Raw genomic sequence first — 13,655 nt, forward strand, 5'->3', positions numbered from 1 at the left:
GTAGGTGAAGTGTAGTTATCATTAAAGGATGTGGTTTTACTTTGTAGTAAGATGAATGGAATCGTGACTATGTAGTGTATCTTCCATCATCTTATCATTCTCACATAGTACTAAGTGAAAAGGCTATGGTTTAGAGAATTATCTGTATTGCAGGTGATTTACTGGGGAATGACATATTAAATTTTAACAGAAGTCTTAAGACTTATTTTAAGTCTTATTGTATTTGCCTATGCTACATTTCTAGTTGCCTGCTACTATGCAATGGCATATAACAGCTGAGGGAAGTCCATTCAGCTGGCCTTGAGAAATGGGTAAGATTTAGATGGGCAGTGATGGAGAATGGGCAATTCAGCACTTGTGGGGGTGCACAGTGCAGGAGTCGCCATGATTCAGGGCAAAGCACTGAGCAAGGTCATGGTAAGGGAAAAGGTGTATGGAGATGTATGTTATATGTTACACATATAACAGTAGCATTCCCTGCTACTACACAATGGCATATAAGAGCACTATTTTATTTATGCAATTAAACTTCTCCCTACTCAGTGTTACTATCCACTGATTAATGTACCATTTATTTTTACTGTTAATTCATTTAACAAACATTTTTTGAGGTCCAATTATGAGTCTAAAATTTGGTTGTAGGCTGTACATCCAAAGGGTTCTATGGTCCAGTGTGGAGATAAAAATTCACAAATAATTATGCTGCAGAGTCATATATGCTGATTAACATATGAGCAGGGGCAGAGACACTTCTAAGAGGAAATGCTAGTTAAACTTTACTGTGAGTGATGATGAGTTTTAAGGGGGACAAGACAGAGAAGGCGCATAAAGGAAGATGGAACAGTAGTGGAGACACAAAAGGGGAGTTAGAAGTTGCTTATTCCGGCTGAGATGTTGGCTGCCTGTGGAGGAGGCAACACTGGAAAAAGGAAGCTTACCCCAGGCTCCTGAGATGTCAATCAACTTGTAGATGAGGCTGTGAGATTTGGGCTTTCTGTTGCAGGTGTTGAGTCCCTGAAGGCATTTGTACGGGGAAGAGATATATTATGATTTGTGTTTTAGAAAGCTGTCTCTGAGGGTAGGACGAAGAATCAGACCTCTAGCAAGCAGATAGGATGAGAACTGAAATTAAGATGATGGAAATAAGGTTGTCCTAGCCTCACTGTTAGCATATGAGGCTGCAAATAATAAGTACTAAGCACTGGTCCTCCACTGGAACAAAGACTTTTTTAAATATGAGGACTGTATTTTATTCATCTTTGTGTGACCAATAATGGGCGATCCATGGCATAATGAAAAGAGTACAGCAGTTTTGAATCAGACAGGCTCAGGTTCAAATGCCACCTCTATAACTGAGTAGAGTGTATCATCTTAGCTAAGTCATTTTGCCTTCTCATCTATAAAGTGGGGATAATAATACTTTTGCAGTGTAAGGACATTATGTAAATATAAAATGCCCATATGTCATTCTTATTATGGCCATAACTATGGTACACTCCACAAGTAAAGGAAAATATTAGGTTGGTACAAAATTAATTACTGTTTTTGCCACTAAAACTAATATTAGAGAATTTATAGGAAAGTCATTTCCCTTTGATATACTTTGCTATTCACTACAGCACTCTTGTGTCCAATTTACTTTACAGAAAATGCCTTTTCTCTCCATCTCCTCCTGCCCAAAAGCTTCCTATCCCCACAGATTCATCTTTTAATTACCTATTTCTTAAAAAGCTGTCAGATTTCCATTTCCTTGGGAGATATTTTCACCAGTTTGTTTTTTGATTCCACAGGTTAAGCTTCTTAAGAATTTCATACATATTAGAGAGATTGCCTTCATTGCTTTCTCGTCTTTTCAAAAGGACACAGGCAGACTTACTAGACTAAAGCCAACGTCTTTAAAGGCATGCAACAAGAATATCCCCACAATGATTGCAAAGAAGCCACTCAAAGTACCAATAGCATCATCAACAGGCATAACTTGCCACTCCTTAAAAAGGATAGCTGAACAAGTTCAAACTGATGTTGTAAAGATTGCATAATACATTGGAGTCACAATGGAAGTGTTGAATATATCCAGGGCCCTATTTAGGTAATTAAGCTGTGTGCTCACACAGACGATGATGCTCAGCAGCAGAACCCAGGCCAGGGGATGCCGCAGCCAGGCTTTCCAGCAAAAAGCTCCTTGCCTATCCCTCATTTTCAAATGCAAATGTCACCTCCACTTTAGTGGCTTTAGAGCTTTCTGCCTCCCTTAAGCCTCCGTGACTCTCAGAGCTCTTACGGTGCTTCTCACTTCCTACCTGATACCAGAAAGATATTTAAGAACCAAACTTGTATACTTCTGTAACTTTAAGAGTCTTTTCCAACTCTTTCCTTTTCATCTTCACTTGGCACCAAAAGTGGTATCATTCACATGGTAGACATTATGTCAATGTTACATGAATGCAAAGATAATCATTTCTGGGAAGAGAGAGCAGGAAAAAGCTGCAGGAGGGGAGTCCATTCAGCTGGACTTGAGAAATGGGTAACATTTGGATGGGCAGTGATGGAGAGGGGACAATTCAGCACTTGTTGGGGTGCACAGTGCAGGAGTCTCCATTATTCAGGGCAAAGCACTAAGCAAGGATGTGGTGAGGGAAAAGGTGTATGATGAGGGAAAAGGGGTCCTGTGGAGAAAACTGGGAGGAAAACACTTTTGGTCAGTTGGGAAAAATGAGAGTCAAACGTGAGGGTCTGGAATAAAGTTTGTAATCTATAGTCAAGTTCAAATCTTGCAGGCATGTGCAGGATAGACTGTGTGGAAGGAGAAAAGATTGGAGGCCTATCTTGGTATACTATGTTTTTACGAAGTAATGTGGGCTGAACCACATTGGTGTGATAAAAATTAAAATGATAAGAAATGGGCTAGTGCTCGTGTGACATTTAATAGGAGTTGGTAGGTGATTGCTTGGGGGAAGAGAAAAGACTGGATAAGTTGAAGTGAGGATGATCGTGCCATTAGGAGAAATAGAAAATTTTCTGGAAGACATTTGTTCTGTGGAAGGTGATGATTTCTGTCTCCAATAGGTTGATTTTGAAGTCATCGTGGTAGAAATCAAAAAGGTGATGGGATCTTGGGAGAGAAATCAGTGCTCAGGTGGAAGTTTTGAAAATCTTTTGTATTGACATTATGGTTGAATGGCAGACAGTCTCAATTCAGACACCTGACTCTCATGGTGGGTGTGCCTGGGAGTGGATTGCCAGTCGGTAGAATAAAGTGGGAGAAGCTTAAACCATTTGTGATTATTCTTGGATCTTGTTCAAGCCTTTCTGTATTTCTTTAGCACCTATATGCTGAGGGTGCTAAACCTGGACTTACACATCTTTATAAAGTCCACATGAAAAAAGAAAAAACAGGAAAAGAGTTTCTTTCAACTTGGATGGAACTAACAGGACTACCGAGAGTCAGAAATTATCCTCAATTCCCTTAAGCCTTAGCTTCCAGAACGTACGTCTTCCACATTTGAGGAAGGTGTATTACTTTTGGGGTATTAGTATTAAACATTTATAATATAACTCTCAATTTAAAAACAAATGCCCTTTCTCACTTTGGTTTTCTCCAGGAAAACACTCCTTAGGCATATTCATGGGTGAAGTTCTCTTGATAAGCTGTAGCTTCACCAGAAATTTGCCTGAGCAGTCCCCAACTCTAATATTTAATAGTTAGTCCCTGCTGACTCTTATAAATCATGCCTTTAATGCTTAAAACTGTTTTTGGTGGTTTTATTTTAACCTTGTATTCATAAATGAAATAGTACTCAAAATAAAGTCTAATAATAAAGAATGTGAATTGGGAACTAATGCTTGACTTTTGAGCAAGTATTCTTTTTATTAACAATTGAGAGAATGCTTAGTGATTTTAGTTTACCAACATTGAGGACAGTCATTAAAAGAAAAAAATGAAATATTGAGTTCATATTGTCCCAATTATGTTACTATGTCATTTTTTCTGTTTTTGTTTCTTTGGTGCATTCAAAAATTTTATTTTTCTCTAAGAAATGCCCTAATCAAATCTTTTTCTAAGACAAAAATACTTTTTAGATACTACCAAACACAAGTAGAATTCACATTTATTTTATTTTGTTGTAGAAAGGTTTTTATTTGCTTATTTATTTTCTTCAAAGAATTTGAGGCTACTAGGTCAAATTTAAAGACTTCTTTTCTTTTCTCTCTCTCTCCCTCCTTTCTTTTTCTTTATTTTTTCTGAAGACTTGGGAGTGTCTGGACTATCTATGTGAGAAGTAGGACCAGATGCTTTTGGAGTTGCTCATATGCTCTGGGGGGAAGAGGAAAAGTTCTTCATTTGAATACTTTGGTCCTTGCTCCTTTAATCAATTCAGCGTGTAATTGTGGGCTCACTTGAGAACAGTAGATTATTTATTTTGACAAAACAGTGGTCTGTAGGAAGCATACAATACTTCCTCTGCCTTTTTAACACTTCAGGTCAAAAGATCTATGGTTTGGTAAGGTCCTTGACCTGGGAGTTAGTGACCTGGGGTCAGTTCTGACCTAGACACATCTGAAGACCCCCAAGGAGAAGATTCTCTTTCTCTGTCTCTGTTCCCTCTTCTGTAAGTTGAAGTGGGGGGATTCAATGATCTATGATCCTTTTTATTTTTACTTCTAAAGATTCTTTGAAGGTATGGTTTCCAGGATAGCTGGAACTTTTCAAAATGATTCTCTTCCTTCCTCCCTTCCTCTTTCCCTCCCTTCCTTCCTTCCCCTTCCTTCCTTCTTTTCTCTTTTTTCTTTTCCTTTCCTTTTCTATTCTTTTCTTTTTGATTAAAGCAACAGCTCAGAGCTCATTCTGAGGAAAGAGGAAAGACCCTGGCTAGATATTCCCCTGAAAGCAAGTTTCAGAGTGTACTCAGAAATCTGTATAGACAAAGCAGCTTGACCCATGTCATTGTAAACCTTGCTAAAACGTATTAGGAGAGGGAAATGATCAGCCAGGAAGATCCTTCTAGATTTATTTCTTAGTGCTTACATTAAAATGTGCATTTTAAACTTGATATTAACATTCAGAATCTAGATTCATACCTGGCAAAGAATATTGCCACAATTAGCTAGTTATTTTCATATTAGAGAGATGGAAAATTTCTTCTCTTAGGGTTTGCTATTTTTACAGATGCAGCTACTGGAAATTTGAAATGGGTCAAACTGCTTTTAACCTGGCTACCATTGCTCAATTTTATCAATTCTTCATTTTGTATTAGCAGAAAATCTGTTTCAGGACTTCAATATATAAAAGAACACAAAGCAGCCGGAAGCAGATAAATATTGAACTAGTCAAACACACATGCTGCTGAGAATTAGAATAACTTGTATTTTTGCTCTGGGACTAGGCCAGGAGAATATTGAGGCTATTCATACCTAACTCACCTTTCTCAATCTATTTCACCTGCTTCCATTTTTTTTTTTTTTTTTTTTAGTAAACATCTGCTTTCTGTTAGAGTGTTTTATCCCCTTAACCTTCATAAATGACAATTAAGTCCATCTAGTCTGTCAATAGCATGTCATTTATTTGTTGCTACAGCTGAGCCTGACCTTCATTGATTTTATTGGAGTAATTTGCTGGAAATGATTTTTTAATGTTAGATTTATTGCCCAGGCACTTCATTGTCAGATAATTGAAGTAAATTGTATTTTTTTTTCAAATCAAATGCAAGAAGTGCAGGAAAGAAATATACGTTATTTTGAATAATTGTTTCCTATTGGGAAATATTATTATTGAGGTAGAGAGACATTAAATGTGATGTCATACACTTTTCAAGTTTGCAAACATAGATTGTTTTTGAGTCATGCACATTTCTCTCCCTTTTTGGCTTTTCCTTAAGGATAGCTGAGGTAGAAATAGGAATTGGTAATGAATTACAATCAAAAATGATGTTGCAAATTAGATTTGATATATACATAAATCTATCAAGTAGCTACAACACCACCTCTTACATAAAGTGCCTTGCTATTTTGATTTAACTGCAGGTTAAATTAAAAATATGCTGATGTTGCATAGTTAATCTTAGCTTTTACAAGGTATCATCTTATTCCCTCAGTTTCAGTGTTAACAAGGCTTTTTTATGTTGTGCGTTTGGTTCTCCAAAAATTTTGATTGTCTGCCCGGATGATAATTGTATTTCAGTCCCTAAATGAGACTGTATTGGTATGTGTTTATTCTGGTGGTGTTGTACTATGTTTATACAGTAGAGGAGATATTGAGCGATGTATTTTACATTTGGAAAAGTGTTGTGAATATACGACTTTTTCCTTGCTGTGCTGTTGTGTCCCGGTGTTAGCAGGGACATGTCAGGAAAGGTTTGACAGCAAAGCTGCTGCTCTTGTTATTCAGAAAATGGACTTAGTTTGACATAAAGGAGATCAACCTTTGAACTCCACTTTAGATACTAGCAAATGAAACATGCTACTATTCACACTCTAAATGATCATGCATTTTTGAGTAGGAAGTTTTCCAACATATTGAAACTAGTTAAGGAAAAATGACAGAATTTGAGTCTTATTGTTTGAATGAACTTGTTGGTTTTTCGTTTTTTCTCCCGTGTGAGCAGCATCAAAGAAAGTCATCATGTAATCAAAGGCAGAAAGAACACTGGATCAAAATTCTCTAGAAATCTGTTCTAATGGCTGCAATTTCTCCATGCATTCATAATTGTTTTGAAGCCCCAAAAAAGTAAAAACTGTAATTTTTAAGGGTTTAAAAAAACATTTTATATAGTTAAAAGATTTTTGGAAATAATAACCCTGTTGTCAGTTTCTAAGCTAAAACTATAACGGTATGAATGGACATTGGTGATGCAGTGGTTCTCACTCATGTTGCCGATGACTTCCTCTCCAGCTGTATTCTTTAACGTGAACTTCATATCAGTTTTAATGAAGAACAGATAGATTATCACATCCCCAGGTTTTTAAAAATTCAAACTTGCTGCATCTGGAAAGGCAGTTATACATAGGCTTAGGAATGATTTTTCCAAATAATATTCCTGGAATAAAGTTCAGTAAAAGTAGAGTCTGCTTACAAATTAGGAGTCTGATGTAGTAATTTCAGAGTAAAGACGATAAGCAGCCAACAGTGTCCTTCTCAATAGAGTGGACCCTGAGATTCAATTTGAACAGAAATTGTGGGGAGAAAGGGCTGCAAAGACTTGAGGGAAAAACTTCTTGCTTTTAAATTGTCACGTCTCTTTTCTGTCTCTGTTCCTGTCACTATTATTGATATAAAGAATCCATCAACATATTTTTATGGGTGATTAAGAAAGGCTGACCTTTCTTTTGCAGGTACAAATAGGTAGTTCTTCAGAGGCTGTTACTGAATGACAAGATAATTCTATCCATTTAATATTGAAGTGATGTTGATAGTATCATTCTTCTGGAGTTGGAAACAGGGCAGTGTAGAGGCCTTTTCTGCTTCAGCCTGTTCTGCCCTGGGTGATGGATTTTTCCTCTGACTAATCGCTGTCACATTAACCCGCACTATTTCATCCTTCAGAGCTGTCAAGATAATGACGATAATCCAAGTGGCTCATTGTAGGTAAAGGAAATTATATGAGCAAAGTAATATCATAAAACAGTGTTTAAATATTTTAATTTCATTTGTCAGGGCTGCCCCAACACTTCATTACACATATAACCATCTCTCATCAGTGGAATTAGTGCATTATTCATTACTGTTAATTATTTTCACATAATGGCTGCCCTGATATATTTAACCTCCACATTATATCTCAGATAATGGGTCTGTAAAATTGAATTGTGTGAAGAGTGGAGTTCTAAAGCTCATTTGCAGAACATCAAAGAACAAAGAAGAGGAAAAGAATTTTAAATGGGACATTTTGCCCAGCTGGGGCCAAACATTTGTTTCTGTCTGATTTGCATACAGAAAATAGGTGGTGTAGAAGTAGCTTCACACTATATAGGCTGTCTGCTCCTATTACGCAACCAATTAGGATTTGTTAATATCACACATGTCAGAAGCAACTTGAGAATTACAATATGGAAAATGAAATAGTTCAGAGGATACATAATATATACAAAATGTAATTTCCTTTTTGAGACAATTGTAATGGGCAAAAAAGGAGAGAGAGAGAGAAGGAAAGGATACCATCAAATTTTAGATTAATTATTTATTTTTATGAATGACTTTAATAATAGACACTAAGTTTTGAAAAGTAGTAAAACCTAAGAATAACCATAAAAGTTCACTTAGCTTTTAGTCACTCATTCTTATCATAGCTAGTACAAAATTTGCCGCTCATATTTATGATGATACTTTCTCAGTAACTTACAGCCTTTCAACATTCATGCAAACAAAGTATCACTTTAGAATTACCGGCATCCTGTGCATACAGGCCAGGTTTGTGCAATTTAATTCTTCATGAATTTGGATTACTATTCTTTTATAGAGCATTTGACAAGCCTAATGGTCCGATTAGCAATGTCTAAATATATCTGTATCCAGGTGTGTTTTCCTTACAGTTTTAAGTGTAATTAAGTGAACCAAAACCAACTGAAATTGGTAGAATCTGAGTCAGAATCTCCTGAGGGTGAGACTTAGACGTGCATATATTTTGAAAGCGCTGCAAGAAATTCTGAGGGACTTCCTACGTGCAGACTCTTGGTTTTAGAGGTTAGGGGAGTGTGAAGCTCATTGCAGGCTCGGAGCCTCCCTTTATTGTTTTTGAATGACTCCCTAATTTTTGTATTTTTAATAATCTTTCCCTTTAAATTTTTTAAAAAATTATTTAATGTTTGTGGGTACATAGTACGTGTATATATTTATGAGGTACATGAGATAGTTTGATACAGGCATGCAATGTGTAATAATCACATCAGTGAGAATGGGATATCCGTCCCCTCAAGCATGTACCCTCTGGGTTACAAACAACTTTTGTGTTTTTAAAACATGCTTTAAAATTAGTGGCCGGGCGCGGTGGCTCAAGCCTGTAATCCCAGCACTTTGGGAGGCCGAGACGGGCGGATCACGAGGTCAGGAGATCCAGACCATCCTGGCTAACACGGTGAAACCCCGTCTCTACTAAAAAATACAAAAAACTAGCCGGGCGAGGTGGCGGGCGCCGGTAGTCCCAGCTACTCGGGAGGCTGAGGCAGGAGAATGGCGTGAACCCGGGAGGCGGAGCTTGCAGTGAGCTGATCGGGCCACTGCACTCCAGCCTGGGCAAGAGAGCGAGACTCCGTCTCAAAAAAAAAAAAAATTAGTTTTTAAAATAATAAATTTTATTATGCATATTTGAGTTTTATAACACGATACTATTGGATACATATAGGTAGTAAAAAGTTCACTATAGTGAAACAAAATAACATACTTCTCATCTCATATAGCTTTCTTTTTGACAAGAGCAGCTAAAATCTACTTATTTAACAAAAATTATTAATCCAATACAATTTTATTTTATTAATAACTATAGTCTTCATGTTGTGTGTTAGACGGTTAGACTTGTTCATCCTACATATCTGCTACTTCATATACTTTGACTTACATCATCATCTCTGCTCCCCAGCCTCCTAGCCCTGATTACCACTGTTTTATTTTCTACCTTTATACATTTCACCTTTTTGTTTGTTTGTTTGTTTCCACTGATAAGTGAGATCATGCAATACTTTTCTTTCTTGCTTGGCTTATTTCACTTAGCATGATGTCTTACAGGTTCATCCGTGTTGTGGCAAATGGCAGGATCTTATTCTTTTAAAAGCTGACAGACTCTTAGTTTGTTTTCACATTTTGGCTATTGTGAATAATGCTGAAGTAAACATGGCAGTGCAGCTGTCTTTACAAGGGAGTGATTTCATCTCCTTTGGATGTATACCTAGAAGAGGGATTGCTGGATTATATAATAATTCTATTTAAAATTTCTTTAGGAACCTCTATACTGTTTACTATAATGGCAGCACCAATCTACATTCCCAACAACAGTGTGCTAGGGTCCCCTTTTCTCCACACCCTTGCAGACATTTATCTCTTGTCTTTTTGATAATAGCTATCCTAGTGGGTGTGAGGTGATATCTCATTGTGATTTTAACTTTTGGTTCTCTTAGTGATTAGTGATGTTGAACACCTTTTCATATACCTATTGGCTACTTTTATGTGTTCTTTATAGAAATGGCCATTCAGGTCCTTTGGCTATTTTTTTATTTTATTTTTCTATTTTTCTTTTAATTTTTTTTTTTTTTCCATTGGTTATTGGGAAACAGGTGGTGTTTGGTTACATGAGTAAGTTCTTTAGTGGTGATTTGTGAGATTTGGATGCACCCATCACCTGAGCATTCAATTTGTAGTCTTTTATCCCTTACTCCCTTCCCACCCTTTCCCCCTGAGTTGCCAAAGTCCATTGTGTCATTCTCGTGCCTTTGCATCCTCATAGCTTAGCTCCCACTTATGAGTGAGAACATATGATGTTTGGTTTTCCATTCCTGAGTGACTTCACTTAGAATATTAGTCTCCAATCTCACCCAGGTTGCTGTGAATGCCATGGATACATTCCTTTTTGTGGCTGAGTAGTATTGCATTATACACAAACACACACACACACACACACCCCCCACAGTTTCTTTATCCACTCATTGATTTATGAGCATTTGGTTCCACATTTTTGCAACTGTGGATTGTGATGCTATAAACATGCATGTGCAAGTATCTTTTATGCATAATGACTTATTTTACTCTGGGTAGATACCCAGTAGTGGCATTGCTGGATCAAATGGCAGTTCCACTTTTAGTTCTTTAAGGAATCCCACACTGTTTTCCATAGTGGATGTACTGGTTTACATTCCCACTAGCAGTGTAAAAGTGTTCCCTGTTCACGACATTCATGCCAACATCTAATATTTATTTATTTTTTTTATTATGGCCATTCTAGTAGGAGTAAGGTAGTACTGCATTGTGGTTGTGATTTGTGTTTCCCTAATCATTAGTGATGTTGAACATTTTTTCATATGTTTATTAGCCATTTGTATAATTTTTTTTGAGACTTGTCTATTCATGTTCTTAGCCCACTTTTAATGGGATTGTTTTCCTCTTGCTAATTTGTTTGAGTTAGTTATAGATTCTGGGTGTTAGTCATTTATCAGATGTAAAGATTGTGAAGATTTCCTCCCATTCTGTGGGTTGTCTGTTTACTTTGCTGACTGTTCCGTTTGCTGTGCAAAAGCTCTTTAGTTTAATTAAGTCCCAGCTCTTTGTCTTCATTTTTATTTTATTTGCTTTTGGGTTCTTGGTCATGAAATCCTTGCCTAAGCCAGTGCCCAGAAAGGTTTTTTGAATGTTATCTTTTAGAATTTTTTTTTTTTTTTTTTTTTTGAGATGGAGTCTTGCTCTGTTGCCCAGGCTGGAGTGCAGTGATATGATCTTGGCTCACTGCAACCTCCACCTCCCATGCTCAAGCGATTCTCATGCCTCAGCCTCCCAAGTAGCTGAGATTACAGGTGCAAGCCACCATGCTGGGCTAATTTTTGTATTTTTAGTACAGACGGGTTTCACCATGTTGGTCAGGCTGATCTGGAACTCCTGACCTCAAGTGATCCACCTGCCTCAGCCTCCCAAAGTGCTGGGATTACAGGTGTGAGCCACTGTGCCTGGCTATCTTCTATAAATTTTATAGTTCTAGGTCTTAGATTTAAGTCTTTGATCAATCTTGAGTTGATTTTTGTATAAGGTGAGAGATGAGGATCCAATTTCATTCTCCTACATGTGGCTTTCCAATTATCCCAGCACCATTTGTTTAATAGGGTGTCCTTTCCCCACTTTATGTTTTTGTTTGCTTTGTCAAAGATCAGTTGACTGTAAGTATTGTTCCATTGGTCTATGTGCCTATTTTTATAGCAGTTCTATGCTGTTTTGGTGACTATCGCCTTATAGTGTAGTTTGAAATCAGGTAATGTGATGCCTCCAGATTTGTTCTTTTTGCTTAGTCTTGCTTTGGCTATGTGGGCTCTTTTTTTGGTTCCATATGAATTTTAGGACTTTTTTTTCTAGTTCTGTGATGAATGATGGTGATATTTTGATAAGAATTGTGTTGAATTTATACATTGCTTTTGGTAGTTTGGTCATTTTCACAATATTAATTCTACCCATCCAAGAGCATGGGATGTGTTTCCATTTGTTTGTGTCATCTATGGTTTCTTTAAACAGTGTTTTGAGTTTTCCTTGCAGAGGTGTTTCACCTCCTTGGTTAGGTATATTCCTAAGTATTTTATTTCATTTTTTTGTAAATATTGTAAAACTATTGGGTTGAGTTCTTGATTTGATTCTCAGCTTGTTGCTGTTGGTGTATAGCAGAGCTACTGATTTGTATACATATCCGGAAATTTAGCTGAATTATTTTATCAATTCTAGGAGTTTTTTTGGAGGAGTCTTTAGGGCTTACTAGGTATACAATTATATCATCAGCAAACAGCAACAGTTTGACTTCCTTTTCACTGATTTGGATGCCCTTTATTTTGTTCTCTTGTCTTATTGCTCTGGCTAGGACTTCCAGTACTATGTCAAAGAGAAGTGGTGAGAGTGGGCATGCTTGTCTTGTTCTGGTTCTGAGTGGGAAGGCTTTCAACTTTTCCACATTCAGTATAATGTTGGCTGTGGGTTAGTCATAGATGGCTTTTATTACATTGAGATATGTCCCTCGTATGCTGATTTTGCTGAGAGTTTTCATCATAAAAGGATGCTGAATTTTGTTGAATGCTTTTTCTGTGTCTATTGAGATGATCATGTACTTTTTGTTTTTAATTCTGTTTATGTGGTGTTATCATATTTATTGACTTGCATATGTTAAACCATCCCTGCATCCCTGGTATGAAACCCACTTGATCATGGTGGATTACATTTTGGATATGTTATTGGATTTGGTTGGCTAGTATTTTGTTAAGAATTTTTTCATCTATATTCATTAGGGATATTGGTCTTTTATTTATTTATTTTGGTTATGTACTTTCCTGGAGGGTGATACTGGCTACTGTGGATACTTTAGGGAGGATTTTCTCTTTCTGTATCTTGTGGAATAGTGTGAGTAGGGTTGATACCAATTCTTCTTTGAATGTCTGGTAGAATTCATCTGTGAATCCTTCTGGTCCTGGACTTTTTTTATTGGTAATTTTTAAATTACCATTTCAATCTCAATGCTTGTTATTGGTCTATTCGTGGTATCTAATTCTTCCTGATTTAAGCTAGCAGGGTTGTATCTTTTCAGGAGTTTAGTAATCTCTAGGTTTTCTAGTTTATGCATGTAAAGGTGTTCATAGTAGCCTTGAAAAATCTTTTGTGTTTTTGTGGTATCCGTTGTAGTATCTCCCATTTTATTTCTAATTGAGCTTGTCTGGATTTTCTCTCTTTTCTTGGTTGATCTATCAATTAACCAATGGTCTATCAATTTTATGTATCTTTTCAAAGAACCAGCTTTTTGTTTCCTTTATCTTTTGTATTTTTTTTTTGTTTCAATTTCATTTAGTCCTGCTCTAATCTTGGTTATTACTTTCTTATGCTGGATTTGGGTTTGGTTTGTTCTTGTTTCTCTAGTTTCTTCAGGTGTGACCTTAGGTTGTCTGTTTGTGCTATTTCAGTCTTTTTGATTAGGCATTTGGGGCTATGAACTTTC

At 36.7% G+C, this 13,655-nt stretch overlaps 1 pseudogene; it reads right to left on the reverse strand.

Annotated features, from left to right (window-relative positions):
* Positions 1-1,723: 1,723 nt before the first annotated feature.
* LOC111521983 lies at positions 1,724-6,866 on the reverse strand (annotated as a pseudogene).
* Between the last annotated feature and the right edge of the window lie 6,789 nt (positions 6,867-13,655).

The sequence above is a fragment of the Piliocolobus tephrosceles genome, chromosome X (assembly GCF_002776525.5).
Source record: "Piliocolobus tephrosceles isolate RC106 chromosome X, ASM277652v3, whole genome shotgun sequence".
Lineage (NCBI taxonomy): Eukaryota > Metazoa > Chordata > Mammalia > Primates > Cercopithecidae > Piliocolobus > Piliocolobus tephrosceles.